This window comes from Protopterus annectens, chromosome 1.part0 (genome assembly GCF_019279795.1).
Source record: "Protopterus annectens isolate FY-2018-M chromosome 1.part0, PAN1.0, whole genome shotgun sequence".
In the NCBI taxonomy this organism is placed as follows: domain Eukaryota; kingdom Metazoa; phylum Chordata; order Ceratodontiformes; family Protopteridae; genus Protopterus; species Protopterus annectens.
Window position 1 is genome coordinate 1,154,045,554 of NC_056725.1, and position 17,448 is coordinate 1,154,063,001.

The 17,448-nt window shown below is 38.1% G+C and overlaps 1 protein-coding gene across 1 annotated transcript in view; it reads left to right on the top strand.

Moving 5' to 3' along the window:
- The first annotated feature begins 438 nt into the window (after positions 1-438).
- PRDM1 (PR/SET domain 1) overlaps positions 439-17,448 on the top strand; it is a 638,020-nt gene continuing 621,010 nt past the window's right edge. The window contains exons 1-2 of the mRNA XM_044065211.1: positions 439-771; positions 4,183-4,226. The gene's annotated coding sequence lies outside the window, so the exon portion shown is untranslated. The remainder of the gene's footprint in view (positions 772-4,182; positions 4,227-17,448) is intronic.

Genomic DNA, 17,448 nt, shown 5'->3' on the forward strand with positions numbered 1-17,448 from the left:
CTTCTTTCGCGCTTAGTTCTCGACATATTACTTAAAGAATAAGATATAAATAATAAAGTTAGGAGAGGAAAAGTCCGGATTTACGGGCGCGTTTATATATTGCTATTCACTTAGCTATTGGAAGAAAATTGATTTATCAAGAATAAAATATTTCAAACAATAATTTCTGGTGTTGCTTAATAGCTACAGCTCTGGTACAAAATTCTGACGCAAAATATCAAGGTAATTTCTCAAATATGGGGAACAGTCGTCAACAGGTAAGCATCGTAGCTTCGGGGTCTTTCATTACTCTTTGCCACATTTTGACAGCTGTGTACAAAAATAGATGAAGTGAAAGTCGCCTTAGAGTGAGTCCAGCGTGTGGGCGGAAGTCAGGTGGGGATGATCACGTGACAGAGTTGTAACGCAAGAGAGGCACCGTGTTTTGGTTCTTCTCTCTGAATTGTGCATGTTTTTGTGTAAATAAAACGCGGTCGGGTGAACGAAGTAAAGCTGTAAGCAGCGAATCGCTGTGCACCCGTTACAGATTGACCCAAATCTTTAGAAGTATCCACCACTCTGAAAATAGAGAGAAAGTGAGAATCGAGAAAGCTCAGGGATAACAACCAAAAATGTTGTCACGACACTTATCTGGCACTGTCTCCTAAAAAAAGAAACAGAAGTGACTGCAGTTTGGTGACCGAACCATTCGAGTCCATCGCTAGTTGATGTTGAAATTATGTTTAAATCAACTGGAAGCGATGTTGCTGCACGTGTATACATTTCATTGAGGTAGGGTGTTGGACTAGTGTTAACTAATTAGTTACCTACGTGTCTGGTGGAAGTACAATGCAGGTGTGTCAAGAAAGCGTCAGTGTAAAGAATGCGCCTTGACTTTATTAGTTATTCTGCTAAAACATGATTGGGATGCTAAAAAAATAGTAAAATATAAAGGACCGCATATTACTGTTTGAGTAGTACTTGTTTAGAAGAAAACGCATTTTGAAGTGGGAGAGTAAGGTACTTCACGCCCGCAATCACATTAATTAAGTAAGAAGCAGATGTGCAGCATTTATCTTACTCCATTACAATGCTAAAAACGAGTCTCAGGCTCTCAGCAGTACAGGGAAACGTATGCAAACAAAGCAAATGCGCATTATTATTATTATCATCTTCCCTCCAAAACCATGACAAGTATAGGTATGAGGAAGACTCCATACTTAGTGTATAGTTTACACCTTCATCCAGCTAACTATACAGAACCTATTAAAATGCATGCTTAGGCAGCAGCTTCCAGAACTTATAGACATACATCTCAATTGTCCATAATTTTAAGTCAAAATTTACCTTTGTCCCTGTTAATCCCTCCTAAAACTGGTGACTTTTGGAGAAAATGCAAATTGCACTCATTAACTCATTGTGATAAAATTCCTCTGAACTGATCAGATTTGCGCAGAATATGCAGATTCTCGCCTCTTGCTTAGGGTGTATTCTTCATAAAATGTGTGGTTTTCTAACATGAATGATCACCGAGGATTGAAGTCATTAAGCAGTGACAGACGTGTGAGTTTCAGACTTAACATCATTCAGAAAGTGCATGCTGGCACAAAACATGTTATTATAAAAGCAATATTTAAAAATCAGACCCCCTCCCCCCATTATTTTGGACTTTGTCTAGATTTTTGTGCTAAGAGGTTGAGAGCTATGATTCAATATAGTTATAAACTTATTTACTTAAGAAAATGTATATTAGTTTAAATCCTATTATTCTGTCAGTGTCTCAAGTTAATAGCACAAATATTTGAAAGTGTCCCGGGTGTCCATACCTCCCTTCCCCCATTTTTTTTTGCGTCAGAAGATTTTTTTTTTTTTATTTTGGTCCGTTTCCGTTTAAATCGTGGTTTTGTTTTTGGCAAACTAAATTAAAATCATAATAACGTTAGAAAACAGTGAGTTTCAGCCATCTCACCTTCAGAAAAAAAACTCATGTGCAAAAAACCTCATTCTAGCTAGCAACGTAGTAAGTTTATAAGGCAATATTTAAAAATTGTCCCTATATTTGGCCCTTGTCCCCTTTATTCATGGCTTTGTCCAGATTTCTTGCTCTAAGAGGTTGAGAGGTATGTGATTTGTCTGTTTTTGCTGAGTGCTGTGCTTATGCATACACTCTTTAGCAGAACTGTACTTTGTGCAGTTGCACTTAGCTGTACTAAACCGCAGTACGGCTCCGTAAGGGATATTTTATTTGCCTTGCGATTAGAAGTTTCTGCCCCCTCCCCCCCCCCTTTTTTTGATGGGGAGGGGGTCATTGCGTCGAGGCTACATGATTTTATTTTTAATTATCATTTCTAAAGGGTAAAGTCATTGACAACTTGAAAAAAGAAGGGGAGAAAGGTCTTCGATTTTATGTTCCTTTACACAGGTTTGTGTTGCAGACAAGAAACCAAAATGCAGCGTTAGGGGTGCTTAATACATTTTCTCTGAGCAACACACGCACACACCTGTGAGTGTTTCATTTGTAACTGGTAGAAGTTCAAATTAGTCCTCAACCGTTTTATTTCTTGGTCCGTTTTTAGTAGAAGAATGTCTTCCAAAAGCTGAAATCCTTAATTAACATGGTCTTCCGCACACATCTTGCCTAATTAGCATGTTAGCTCCCATCTATGATGTACTTATGGTTTATGTTTATGGAGATTTTCTCCCCGCACCTCTGGTGAAAATGGATATCTTCTGACCCGGTTGGGCAGTCCCAGTAAATATATAAGTGTGTGTGTGTAATACGTAAACAAACAAATAATCCACCTTTGTTTTTTTCTCCTTTTATGAGTGCATACCCACCAATTGTCGCCTCCACTTCCTCCTAATAATAGTGTTCCATTTTCCAGTAAGTGCATGCATGCCTTCACAAAACGCTGCAAGTCATTTCGATTATATGAAGCAAGTGTACAGGAGTTGCATATCCTTAGTGATGCATATATTAATCTGACGACCACACTTTCTGTAAAAATTTAACTGAAAGATTTTAAACCTTGAAGCCTGTCGAAAATATCAAAATTATCAGGCTTCCTTATAAGGGGGGGGGGGTCAGATTTTTCCCCTATTTGTGATCTTGTACAAGAAAAATGTTCAAAGTTATATAAACATGTAAATGTACATAACTTCAGACTTGCTTAACTTCCCCGTTTAAGAAGTAACGATTAAACGATTAAAGTAAGAAACACGCTCTTTTTCCTCAAAAGTAGCATCGCAAAAAAAAAAAAAAAAAAAACTGAAAGTGAATGCAACATTTTTTTTCGCAAAATGCACCAAACACTAAAAGCGGAAAACGAAAAAAAGAAAGAAATAGCGAGTTTGTGACAACCCAGCTTATAATAACGCCATTACATCTGGCAACATTTCGTGGCCCGGTTTCATGGATCCGAACTCTAGCCTCTCACTGAATCACAGCCCAAGGCAGCTTTAAGTTAAACTTTATTTCTGAGTGTAAACCGTAAAATATCTTTGTTGTTACCTTTCACTGTTACGTTACTGAGAGCACAAGGGCTTCAGGTAAATCTCTTGTAAATGAAACTCTGACCCCTCTGAATGTGAATCATGCAAGCAGGTACTGTGTAGACAGAGAGCTCGTCTGCTTTACCTGCTTGATATAATCACATCTCCTGTTTATAGAATAAGGTATTTCATTCATTTTGTATATAAAGTCGAGTAGATTCCTGTTATTTCCAGTCCTAATAATTTTCACACGCCCAGCACGTAAAAGGCTAGGTATCCACATTCCCAATAACTAGACAAGGAGAGATAATCTAGCACATTTGTATATTGCGGTGAGAAAGCCTGCTCGAGTTTGCAAGGGCATTACAATACTGGCCCGTTTTGCTTGCCTTTTAAAACTGTAGACTGAAGCTAAGTTCGTCAGTTTAAATACAAAGTTTCATCCAACAGAACGCATTTTATTTAATTTTCAGAGTGCCTATCTGTCAAATCTACACTTGTCAGAAGTTGGGCTTTTCAGCAACTTTTTTAATAAAATTACCTCCATGTGAAAACCGTGTCTTGTTGTAGTTCTCCTGATTGTGCAGTAGTAACATGTAGTCTAAATAAATGTGTTGATTTAATGTTGTTCTTCAAACCATAATATTCGGGGCACGGGTGATTGAAATGTTTCTGTTTGTGACTGATAATGTGTATTATGTTTGTGTTTAGAATCGAGTGAAGATAAAAGGTGTCCACACAGTACCAGAGTCTAGGTGAGTTATTTTACATCGTGTTTAAATAAAAGTGTCAATGCTTGGGGTGGGTTTTACATGCATCTGCTTTTTACAACTGCTTTAATAAAGTATTCTTTAATAAAACTGATATGTCAAGTTGTAGCTCTTCAAAGCGTCCATAAATTGTGATACTCTGAGGAACTGCTGACACTTAAACACAAATCCATAAAAGAAGATGAGCGCAGAGTTGGAATGTATTAACCTTTTAGAACTGAAAACAAATCTATTCAAGCTCAAACTGAGTGCAGGTGTTTATAGTGCAACCTGCAAGTCTGGGTTATGACAGTAAATGCCAAAGCAGTGTGCAGATGGAAGCTGTATGTATTGTACACGGGCTCTGCGATTGAGCGTTTCTCTTCGCAGCTTAACAAAACAGGGGTGTAGACAGAAATTTACATTTTATACTCAAACCAAGTATTGTTCCCCTCACCACCCACTTATTTTATAAATGCACTCACCCCCCCCCCCCCAAAATGCCACCGGAGACATAAGAAGCGACCCGATTATTTTCAATTGTTTACCATTTATACCCATAAAATATACCTTTAGAGGTATATTCTTTTCACTTAAGCATTCTTTGTATATCTCTATATTGTAAATATTTATTTACACAGTTCTAAACATTCTGTGTTTTTGAGTGTTAAAGTCTGCAAGAGATGCTTAGAAAAAATATACATATTCATTTAAATACACTGAGTATGCCTAGCTATACGCTTGTAACAAAATAGTTATTTTCAAACAATTACAATACTTGTTTCTTATTATTTAACGTTGTTGAGTAAATACGAGTATAGTGGAATATTGAAACGCTCTAAGGTTGGATTAGTTTTTGCTGGAGAACGATTTAACGTCTTAACGTATGCATCCATGATTTGTGCACAACCACCACTCTCAGTAATACTAAATTGTGTGTGATAAGGTTTTGCATAAGTCAGCAGGACTTATCTACTGCTTTGTTATTTAGGGCTTTTAAGCAACTATAGTAAGCGATCAAGTGCCTCGTTGTTATTTGTTCACACCTGCATTTTTTTAAATAAACTTAACGTGTTTGCTGGATATTTTATTCACTCCTGAGTGGAATGCACAGAGCCGTCGAGTGGCAGGACTTTTCACCGTGTTTAGTCTGAAAGTGAAACTGTTCAAATCCTGGGAGCGTAACGCATTCGCTACTGCTGCCCTTTTTAATCATCTCAGTGTCGGCCACCAGTGTACTGATACACAAGTCAGCTGAGAAAAAAATGGCCTTCAGCCAGATGGGAACCTGAGCTGCCTTGTTAACAGCATCACTCCAACCCTTATCAAGTTGCAGTTTTGCTTAATAAACTGATGAATGCAGCATCAAGTGTTAATTGCGTCTGTCTAATTAATCCCAATTAGTTTGGTACACTCTTTTGCCCAACTAGTTTCATTAGGAATACACTAATCTTAGTCTTGAAGAATGTATAAACTGATGTGCATGTCCATGTTTACTGCGTGCTTTGATGTGGTTTGCATGTTTCATATGAGTATAATGCACGACCTGAAAAATAAATACGCTGTGTGGTTGTAATGCAGTTCAAGCTACTTCGGTTGTTGTTTAATAGACCACTGAATAGGTACTGATTGAGCTGACATTTTGACATATGTAGTGACAATTTATCTTTGGTAATTTCTGTGATTCATTTTACTTTGTTTTTCATTTTAGTATGGAGCTGCCCACATGTAAATTATCCATCTCCTTTAGCATATGGTGTAAGTGGTGATTCCCACTCTAAATTAATGGCATTTGACAACTTGTTACCTGTTTTTGCTGTGGAGATGTGTACTCCTATATCCTTTTAATTGACTCAATGGCATCACAGGCCTTGAACTGCCACAGTAAATGGTGTTTTAAATATTTATGTGCCGCACTGTCACCTATCCCTTTTTCTTCATTGTATAAAGGTGAAACTGATCTCTGTTTTCTTGCTGGCAGCTGTTTCAGAGCTGGCTTCTCACCTCTTGCGTGCCCTTTTTGCTGTGGAAGTTAAGACTGACATTTGCTTCTGTAATTATTTAAGGCTTGGGCTACCCTTTTCTATATGTAGAGTTTGGATAATAGCTGATTTTTCATTGCTCTGGTGACAAGGGGAGCTGGTTGGTCTCCCTTATGGTTATTTTTGGTAATGTTCTTCCTTGACTCTATAAGGCAAGGAGTATATATGATAACCTTAAGTTCCCTAGCATACGTAGGAGGGTCTGAGGCCATATATTTTGAATAGAACTTGAGTAGCCTACCTTAGATATGTGAATAATTTTACTGACAGTGTGCACTGAAAAAGCTGTGCTAAACTTTGCAGATGTCCTTTAAATGAATGAATTGATGGAGTTATGTTAACAACTTTTATCATTTTGGTTTCACCCCCTAAATATGAAAACGCTTTAATATATTTTTGTAATAATAAGGGTGTGGATTAAGTGCACTTTCATCAGAGACATACAGTTTACTAGTTGTTGATCACAGCCTAATCATACCCAGATATACACACAAGCATTCCAGCTTTGTTTTCTTACAGCAGTAAGTGTTCCTCCTTGTGTTTCATTTTTGTGATTATAGGCTGTATACCAAATTCTTTGTTGTTTACTCTTTTATTAGGAATCATTTTTGATGTGATGTAGTTGAGGAGAGGGAGTGGTTTTCAGAGTCTTTCTTAGCTGGTGTTGCTTTGTTGTCTCTAGACTTGTTAACATTAAAGTGAAGGTGTGATTGCATAGTGAATGCATGAATTTCAGCTCAGTTTGGTCATAGTACCAAGACATATCGCCTGTTTGTCATAACTGGTGGAGAGATTTTTGACATCTCTGTATTATTGTATTTTTTTGTCTGTTTTTCTGTTTTCTATAGTTGGAGTTTTTCTTCTCAGGCCTGTGTGGACAAGGAGTTTTTATTGCCCAGTATGACTCTCCCAAATCAATCAATAAAATTGATTAATTTGTGTGTGTATAGCAAATATATACAGCAAGAGACGGTGTGTGTGTGTGTGTGTGTGTGTGTGTGTGTGTTATGTTGGGTTGATTGCTGCTTGGTCGACAGTTGGAAATGCAGAGTTGTTTGTTTGAACATCTGTTCATCATAGATTAGTACTAGGCTAATTGCCATTGCAAGCCATTTTAAGCCTAGCCAATTATCCCTTGTGAGACTCCAACCCTGCACCTTGTGTTTGTAAGGCAAACACCTTAACCATTAGGCCACCCTCCCAACCCTCAATCAAACGGACATTTCAGATTTACATCAAAACAAGTAAGTGGAATGTGTATTGGTGTGCATGTGCTTGTGAATGTGTGTGGGATATGGTTGGGCAAGTGGATAGAAGAAGTGTGGGTGCAATTGTGAGCATTTTGAGTTTGATTTGGAGATAGATTTTTGTGTGTGTGTTGTCTGCATGCAAGCTTGCATGTGGTAAGTGTCCAAGCTGTCTTGTGTAGTGGTAGTGTTATGAGAATCACTTTACAGCTGGGGCAGGGTTAAGGTTAGAAGGTATTACTAACTAAGGTGGTCGGGTTTTGAGTAGTGCATCAGAAAAGAAAACGTGTTTCCTTTTGAGAAGTATTGAGTTCTGATTTGTTTTATATTTGATGTAATGAATGTTTGACATGTTTTGGTGGATGTTTTGTATGTGGACCAATGAATGTTTGACATGTTTTGGTGGATGTTTTGTATGTGGACCAATCATTATATAATCACATATATATATATATATATATATATATATATATATATATATATATATATATATATATATAAATTTATGTGTATGTATGGCTCTATCACAATTTGTTGAAGCATCTTTTTTTATTGAAAGTGTACCAGTATGTGTAAGCTGTCAAATGCACCCTTTATTGAATAATGCAGATGTCAAATGGTGGAATGGGGGTTGTGGTAGGTAAATATGGGTTTCTGCACTTAATGCTGAAAGTGGAGGATATACTGAAAGTTTTTGCACTGGGGTAAAATATGTGTGCGAGTGTTTGTAGGTTATGATTAGAGTAAGGATTAGGTAAGTGGATTGATAGTAAGAGTATATGTGTAAGTGGTTGTGGTTTCGAGAGAGTAAGGTGCTAGACATAGTGTTGTCCATGTGTGTTGCTGTAAGTAGTGTGCATCCGAGCTCTGTTGTGTGGTGTACTGGCAGTATTACAGAAAGGATTTCTCTAAGGGTAAGATTTCAGGTTTGGATTGGGGCAGGGATAGCATTGGCATGCATTAGTATGGTGGGTACGGGGTGAAACTAAGGTGCACTGACCTTACCCCTGTGTCTGACTGTGGCTTTAATCTTAACCTTACTTTAGGAAAACTCTTTCTGTAACATTACTGCCATTTAGACAAATGCAGTGGAAATGTGCATGTTTTTCTATCAGCAAACTTAATTGTCACACCCGCTGCTTTGTTGATGTTCCATCATTATTGCAGCTTTTCCAAAGTTGCATTACCCAGTGCCTTGGTAGTGGTGATTCTGTACTTCTGCCGTGTGGAGTTATTCAGTAGCTGACAAAGGGAACTACACTGGTATGTGCTGCTGCAATACGTGCAGGGCTGGTATCTTTTTTTGTGCTTTCCATGTTGTCAAGTTTGGCAGTAAAACAAGAATTGTTTTCTGACCCAGGTTCAGAATTAGTACCACCCACATCCCCAGTCCTTAATAATGCATACTTCCTGACAAACCCTTAATATTCTCTTTTTAGTCTGCCTGATCCTTAGTCTTGATTTTGCTGTTTGTCTCACAGTGGTACTAGGGACCACTGTCAGTCTTCTTGTATTTCATCACATATAATTATCTACTCTTCTGGTGTCCACTAAAATCTGTTATCATGTGAGCTACTGTCACCTCCTGTTATCATCCCATGCAAAGGGACAACTCTTGCGTATAGCTGCCTTATAGTTTTCCACAAACAAGTCTCTGTGCCTCAAAAGAAGCTTATGCGGTCTTATTCCTGTTGGTGTGAACATTTCCACTTGACCATGTGTCCAAATTCTCCACTCTTATGCTTGTGATGTCATTATCTTTGTCTTGGTGCCTAACTGATCTGCCATGTGATGGGGCTTCAAGACTGGAATTATTTGAATTTTTTTATTTTTATTTTTTATTTATTTTACATTTGTTTACCGGGCTAGTCTAACTGGATACATGTCCATTTTCAGTAGAGGCCCGGGGAGAAAAGCTCCACATAAAAGACAAGAAACAAAACTAGAACATAACATAACATTACAGTAAGTTACAGATTGCTTGTCAGACATTGCTTGTCAGACAAAAAAGTTAACAGTAATGATAGAGAAAAAAATATGCAATAAAACACAAACAGAAAGATTCCCCTTATAACCAGTACGATCTACAGTAGTATAGAAATTCAGGTATCAAAGTTGTCTTACAGATACATTTTAAAGTTTCAACATTAGGACATATAGGTGCAAGGTAGGGTTAATCTGGAGTAGAACAGAGACATAACCAATGTGTTTAAAGATAGTATTTAAGTTTTTTCTTAAACAGTGTAAAGAAGGACAGTGATGTTAGTTCATTAGGGAGTTGGTTCCAATTTTTGCCCACTGCATTAGAGAACAGGGCACTTCCTGCCATGTTGTTAGATTTGCAGGTAGCAACATGAAGTTTCCCTGATGATCCTAAAGTGTTGAGATTTCTATATTGGGTGATAAGGCTAGAGAGTACTGGGGTATGTGTGGTGGTAGAGGATCTTATGAGCAATAGTCAGTTGGTTAAAGTGGATCTGATTCTGAAATTCTAACCAATCTAACTGCTTCAAGTCGTTACAGTGATGAGTCTTGAAAGGAGAAGCAGTAGCAAATCTGGCAATGTTGTTATAAGAGGTTTCCAGTTTGTGCCGATTGTTTTTAGACAGGTTTGTATATATTGATGAAGCACAGAGAAGAGTGGAGATGAGATGAGAAAGTGCAACAGTGTCCCTGGCTAAGGGAGAGAGGAAAGGCCTTATTTTGTAAAGAGATCCTAGTTTCTTGTTAACAGTGTTTATGGTATTATTGATATGCGTATCAAAGGTTAGGTTATTATCTATAGTTACCCCTCAAAGTTTAAGAGTAGGATTAGGGGATACAAGTATGCCATTATTGGAAGAGACTGAGAAAGTGATTGGGGGTTACTTCCTTGGAGAAAAAATGGAGGAGCTTAGTTTTTTAGGGTTCAAAAGGAGGCAATGTTGTAGGAACCAGTTCTCTATTATATTAAACATGTTTTGGGTTAGAGACTGCAGTTGGGTTTGTGATTTGTACCTTTCCTAATACATTTGCCCTGAGATGAACATGACTTAAAAAAATTAAAGTATTACTACTGACAAAGAAGGTCTGCTGGAAGACTGGATTTTTATTATAAAGAATTCTCCAGTGATTCAAGCCTGCAAATCACTCCAGCTCATGAAATTGGATAGGTATTTTGTTTCCCCATTTGGTGGGCAAAGGACTCTCAGCTACTGTTTTAATAATATGTTTATACGTGCGGATGGGTCTCCTCTCACCCATTATGCATTAGGTAACTTTTCTATGGAGTAGATTCAGTGTTACTAAGTAACTGTAATGTTAGCTGAAAAATTACAGCAACTATTCTAGTCTTGTCATACTTGTGACATATGGAGGTGTTACAGAGATTGAATCCACATACCTGTCAACAAATATGTGAGGGAGGAACAAGGGTCATTGGCTATGGCTGCAATGCTACAGTCACCACTTGTATATGCAGTGGATGACGGTCTTTGCAACCTTGCAGCAAATGCGCAACTGCCTTTTCATTATCACAAATACACCTGCCAAGCACAGCTAAGTTTCACGTGGAATAGCTCGACAACACAGTTATACTCACTGGCTTCAAAGGAGGATTTTGCATACCTCAGGATGAGTCAAGTGCCTTTTACTGCTGTCTTACCAACAGTAACTGAGACTTAATCAAACTGCTTTTGCAGACACTGATGAGCACAAAACACAGTATTTCCCCAAGAGGTACTACTAACACTTTGCTAGCGATCAGCTAGACCATTCTAGTGCCAAGTTCTCAGTTACTGAACATTTTTCCAGTGAGCCAACCAATATATTGAATTATAATAGATATAGCCAGATAATTTCCTATTAAACAGGTAGGTGCAAACAGTCATACCAGTTCTGTAAAATTATCTGTTAACTGATTAGTAAGATAACTACAAGTTTTCATAAATTAATAAATGAAACCATTTACTTAAGAGAAAAAATGGTGGAAAAAAGACAAACTGTATAAACCAGAGAATAAATATTTAGTTGCAGTTAAAATGATTTTTTGATCCTGTCATTTTCTGCAGACTGCTTAACTACCAGTATGTCACTAAAATAGCCAGTGGTTGAAGATGATTCTTAATCGTATATGTAGTCTCTGAGAAAGTTGATGGTCTCCATTTTCTGCAGTCCCATGTAGAAAATGCTTTGCTGTTTTAGGTTAGAAAAAGTTAATTTAAGTCCATAATCCAGAATTCCAGAAGCCAGCTAGTGGTTTTCTAAATCCTAAACTGTCCCAAGCAGGGAAAAAAAGCCCCGTTCAGAACACCTCAGTGATAACTATAATTTCAAAACAAAATGAAGTTGTTCTGTCTTTTAAACCAAGCTGCTAGATCAGACTTCCATTCAAGATGATCTGATGCAGTCCTTAGTAAGAATTGGAGAGTATAAAATCAATATAGTTCATTTTATTAAACAACATTTGTAAATGTCACAAATCTCATGAAATATACAACTCTAGTATTTATGCAATTAATAAAATACCCGACACCCCTTACTTTCTGAACCACAATCAAGTTTTCTGGAGAGAGCACCAATGCTTGGGTAAAAAGTACATTTTGGGTCATGATACATAGTTCTCTGTTGTCACAGTCCATCTGTATTTGCAATACTGATACCACTTTGCCAGATTGTCATGTTCTAGGGCTGTAATCCCTAACTCCATCTAAGAAATTTACGATTTTACCTAGTAGTTCAGTGTAACCATCTCAGAGGATAATGATCTTTCAGTAGTCTGAGTTGTTCACTGTATAAGTAGGATTGAAGCTTTTGGAGAACCCACGACATTGATGTCTGCATTTAAGGTAATAATACCAGATTCTCATCACCCATTGGGTGCTCTACTCAAGCTTATTTTTTCCAATACGTAATCTAAAGCATTTTCTACACAATAAATCTTTGTATGAGGCTTTGATAGTACTGGGGTCTGCTGGAGTGCCTAGTTAAAAGCCAGTGTTCAAATAACCTTGCCCGACCTATTTTTGTTTTCCTGGCACATCCTGTAAGAAGAGTGGTTATGATACTATTGTGAGGGGCAATAGCCCCTTTTTCAAGAGTACCTCCTGTTCCAAGAATACCCTCCCCTGTTTTTTGACAGTTTTTTTGGTAGGCCATACCAATGTAGCCTCTGCCTTAGCAGGCTCTGTTTAAGCCTTACTACCACCCTTCCAATGACCAAGGCAAGATCCTGGTTAGACCTGTCCTTTTTAGTCTGATCAGCATGTCTGTCACATGTTGAATATGTTCATAGCAAGATTGTCTGTAGATTGCAATATCATTTGTGTTAGCAACAGTATTGTCTCTAGCTTTGGCAAGGATGTGATCTCCCAGTCTCCGTAATGTTGTCTTGGCATTTTTTTCATCCCAAGGGGCATCTTGGTGAATTCATTCAACCCAAATGAGGTGATAGAATCTGATATTTCCCTTGCTGTGTATGACTGAGTTCTCCACTTGTAACCCTTGTTCAGGTAGTGGCAGTTGTTTATTCCCACTCAACTTCCCCAGATCATCATCAGTTGTAGGCATGGGAGTAAAACTCTGATTCAGTATAGCTTATTTAATTTCCTATAGTGTGCACACAGCCTGCAACTGCTGTCATCCTTTTTTGTGTAAGCACTACCACTGATGGATTTCCTTAAACTGAGTAGGAGATAGCTTCTATGAAAATGTTATCTCTTTCACTGAAGTATCTGAGTCTCATTAAGAAGATCTACCTCCAGATCCTCTGATTCCTCTTGTAAACTTCTGAAATTACGAAGTACCAGTGGTGCTGTGTCATGGTAGAGTTTCATCAAGTTAACATAGCAAAGTCTGTGTTTTTCCTTCTGTTTTGTAACTCCCTCCCATAAAAAGTATTTACTTACCTTCCTTACAACTGTCCCTGCTATGCTGCTTGAACCTTATTTTGCTGAATAGGGATCAGCATCATTACCTTTTGTCTAACATATATTCTAGTGCTTACTCTCTGGTCATAACATTTTTGTTGCTATTGCTTGTGCTAAATGTTCTTTTGCCAAACCAATGTGCTGCCACAGCTTAGTTCTAAAATTTAGCATATACTACACACAGACACTTTGCTGGAAATTGCATTCAGAATCTCATATCAAGTCTAGAGGACCCTTCACCCTATCACTGTGTAGCAGCACAAAAGACAAAAAAAAAAAACATATTTATATGAGACCTCCCAGTATGCACAGAGGTGATGGTGTAGATATTTGCCCTACTCCCACTTAAACTGGTCTGCAAATGCTGTCAGCATGGACTTAGAGCAGAGTGAAAGCTCTCCACCAAACTGTTTGTGGATGATAATAAAGTAGCTTGTAACTGCTTTACCTAGCAGTGCTCTCATAAATATGGATAATCGTGTCTGTCATAATTTAGCCCCTCTATGTGTCAGTGTCTCCTAGGGAAAGACTGTCCACAAATAATTTCTAAAAGATCATTTGCCATGTTTTTTGCTTCAGTAGATGGCAAAGCCACTGTACCTAGTAACATGCCCCTCTACCTCCAGCACAAATGCACATCTCTTACCTGCACTGCTTGCATACAAGAAGCCTCAGAACATCAATGGCTACCTTCTGAAATGTTATTTAGTGGCCTTAGCTTTGGCTCCTGCCTTGACAAATCTTTGGGCACTGTTTATATGATTTAAAGTACCAAGTCCTGTCTCATACCTGGCCAAAAACTGCGTAAACCTCTTTCTTGTATGTTTCAAGCCTAAATGTCATGAATGAGAGATATCATGAACAGTGGCCAGGAGTGTCTGATGATAGCTTCTTGGAAGTACCAACTCTTGTATCACTTGTCTCTAGCTCTCCTCCAGGAGTCCATTCTCTGTGCATTATACAGACACACTATGTCCTTGAGCGTCAGAAGCCATCTTGGGCATTGACTCAAGTTTTGTAAGCTGGGATCTGATCTGAGAATTGTGCCTATTGCAGCCCTCTTCAAGATCCTCCCAATTTCCCTTTCCATGTAAAATTTAGCATCATTTGATAGCTGTGGCACAGAGGTAGGCTTATAGCTACCATCTACCCCTTGGCCTGAAGTAGCTTCATTCAGAAGAAATCCAGTACATTGGTCACCTGCTGCTTCACTTAGTTTTGCTACAGTTACTCACCTCAGTTCTGAAGTAACCACATCATTGGGCTGTGTTGGAGATGTGGACATTGGTTGAGCCTCCACCCTGAGGCCATCTCTATGTGTTAGTCTGCATTTATGACTGCGTGCAACTGCATGTACACAATGTGCTGTACCATTAGCCATTTCCTGTCAGGACATCTACCAGGATATTATCAGAAACTGCCAGCAACTTGCCTCTTTACCCCAGTTCCCAGTCCAAATGAAACCTGGCCAGTGGTACCTGAAAGGGTATCCCTTTTTGGCCCTACAAGACTAGATATTGCCCAGGCAAATGATAGTTAAGTCTAATGCAGGTTCACCCTTAGCAATAGTTTCTTTACTCTGTACAAGTACGGAGTAAAAGCCTACAGTCACAAGACAACTACCCATTACAGCAGTATTACTGCTGCTGGCTCTCATGCATGTATTTAACTCATCTTGTCTGTGTGGACACTTGAACTGCAGATTTTCAGTTAATTATATTGGTATGATCTTTGGTCACAGGACAAGACATTGGCACCTACTGAAACCAGTAACTTTCCCTTTGCATGTGAAACCCTCTGAAATGGTTTAGGCTGCCCCATCAGTTTCTCTGTACCCATGTGTAGTGCTAGGTAAAACTTTTTTTATGCAGCTATGCCCTGCTTGCTAAAACAGATCACCCATTTTATCCATTTAGTTATATCCTCATATTACCAGCAAAGTACTGAGTGCTTTGCACCTTTACTACAAGGCTTCACAGTATTATAGAAGTGGTAACATGATATCTATTCACTTGCATAGAAAATAAGTACTTGTTTTTGTAGTGAAATCAGCAACACTATCCTGTGTTTTTTCTGTGTTCTCTGAACATTTGTCTGAGTTTTAGCTGTGAGCTTAAACATTTTAAAAGTACTCGCATTACTATACTGCTGTCATCAGTCTATTCTGGACATCTTGCAAATGACATGTGTAGTTTTCTCATGAGGTATTAAAACCTCGTGTATTGGGCTTGCCATTTTGGTTCTGATTACAAACAAAGCTATCATGGCCCCTCCCTGCTTATAGTGAAAAAGTAGTGTAGAACTGACTGATTTCTAGGTCTGAGTTTTCACGTCTGTTACTTGTGTGTACTTTGCAAGGGGTCACAAGTTCCTTCTTTTGTGCCATGTCTGGTTCTTGCTGGAACTTCCATTTCTCCTCTGTAGCTTTAAGCTGTTTCTGCTGACTCCCTTGCACCATAAATTGTTTCACTTTATCAGCTGCTTTAGTTTCTAGGTATTTCATTTCACATTCTTGTCTCTTTAATGCAAGATGTATTTAAGATCCTCTGGGGGCACATTGGGTAATTCCTTGGCTGCATGATGCAGACATACAGTCCTGGTTAGTTTGTCTTCATGTCCAGTGGACTGCAGATTAACTGCATGTTCAGTTGCCCTTGTTCAAAGGTGTGTATCCTAATCATTTTTGTTTCCTCTTTTTAACCATCTGTGCCACTGACATCTTAGAAGTTTTACCAGAGTTTATCTTCCCATTTTCCTGACTACTCTGACTAAAAGTTACTGCTGTGCAATGTAAACTGCTGCAAATTTTACCTCATGTCTGCAAAGGGTATGGGCAATCTTTTGGTGAAAAAAAATTGTTTTGCAGAGTTATACATGAAATCCAGTATACAATATGTCCACAGTGTTGCAAATAAAATTATGAAAAGTGTGCAGAGATTACTGAGATTAAATCCACATCCAGTGCATGAGGGACAAGGGCTACTGGTCTTGAATTTTGCACTACTGCCATCTGTTACACATGCAAGGGGATAATTGTCATTAAGACCTTAGATCAATTGGTAGTACTGCCTTGGGTTATGACCAGTACCTACCACATCCAAATAAACTTTATACTGTACAGCTACATAACAGTGTTATCATCACTGGTTTCCCAGGATTTTACCCACTTCAGTCTGAACTCCTACCCTTTTAGTATAAAGATACCAACCATAAATGAGACTTAACCAAGCTATTTTTTACAGACAGACACACAGACATATGCAAATGTTTACCATGCAATTCTATTAATATCACTTTGTCTGTGTCCCTGGTACCTGTTGACTTTAAATAGTCAGTCTGGTATTTCTGTCTCAGTAACTGAACTCTTCCAATAGGCCTGTAGTAGTTATACTAGCTTATAGAAAAACAGTCTGTTTTCAGAGAAGTGCAGATGGGGTAACCTATATAAACTGATAAGACATGACCATGTGTTTTTATAAATAAACCACTTAAGAGAAAAGTCAAGTAAAACCAAAAGTGACCAGATCAAATATGTGTGAATAATGTATTTGCACAATGAAGACTTATATATATATATATATATATATATATATATATATATATATATATATGTATGAGAAAGTTGTTCTGTTATTATTTATCTGTTTTAACTGACACTAAATAGGATAGGTTGAGCAGATATTTTCTACAGAAGACTGTTGCTTAATTACTGCTGTGTCACTAAAATGGCCAGTGGATACAGACAAGTCATGAGCAGAATATCATAGGTTTAGCTTACTGTATGGGGGAGGCTGAATTGTCACTTTTCTTCAGTCCCTATTGAAAATCCTTTGCTGTTTCAGGTTTGAAATTCAATAAGTCCATAGTCCAGCATGAAAAAACACACGAATCTTGATTTAGCTTTCTCTGCCAGTTAGAGATTTCCTGATTGCAACCAACAGCCCTAAACAGAAGGGAAAGAACAAGACCTAGTTGAGTACTACTTTTTGGCTAGTATTGTTTCAAAACAAAACTGCTAGAACATAGAATTCCA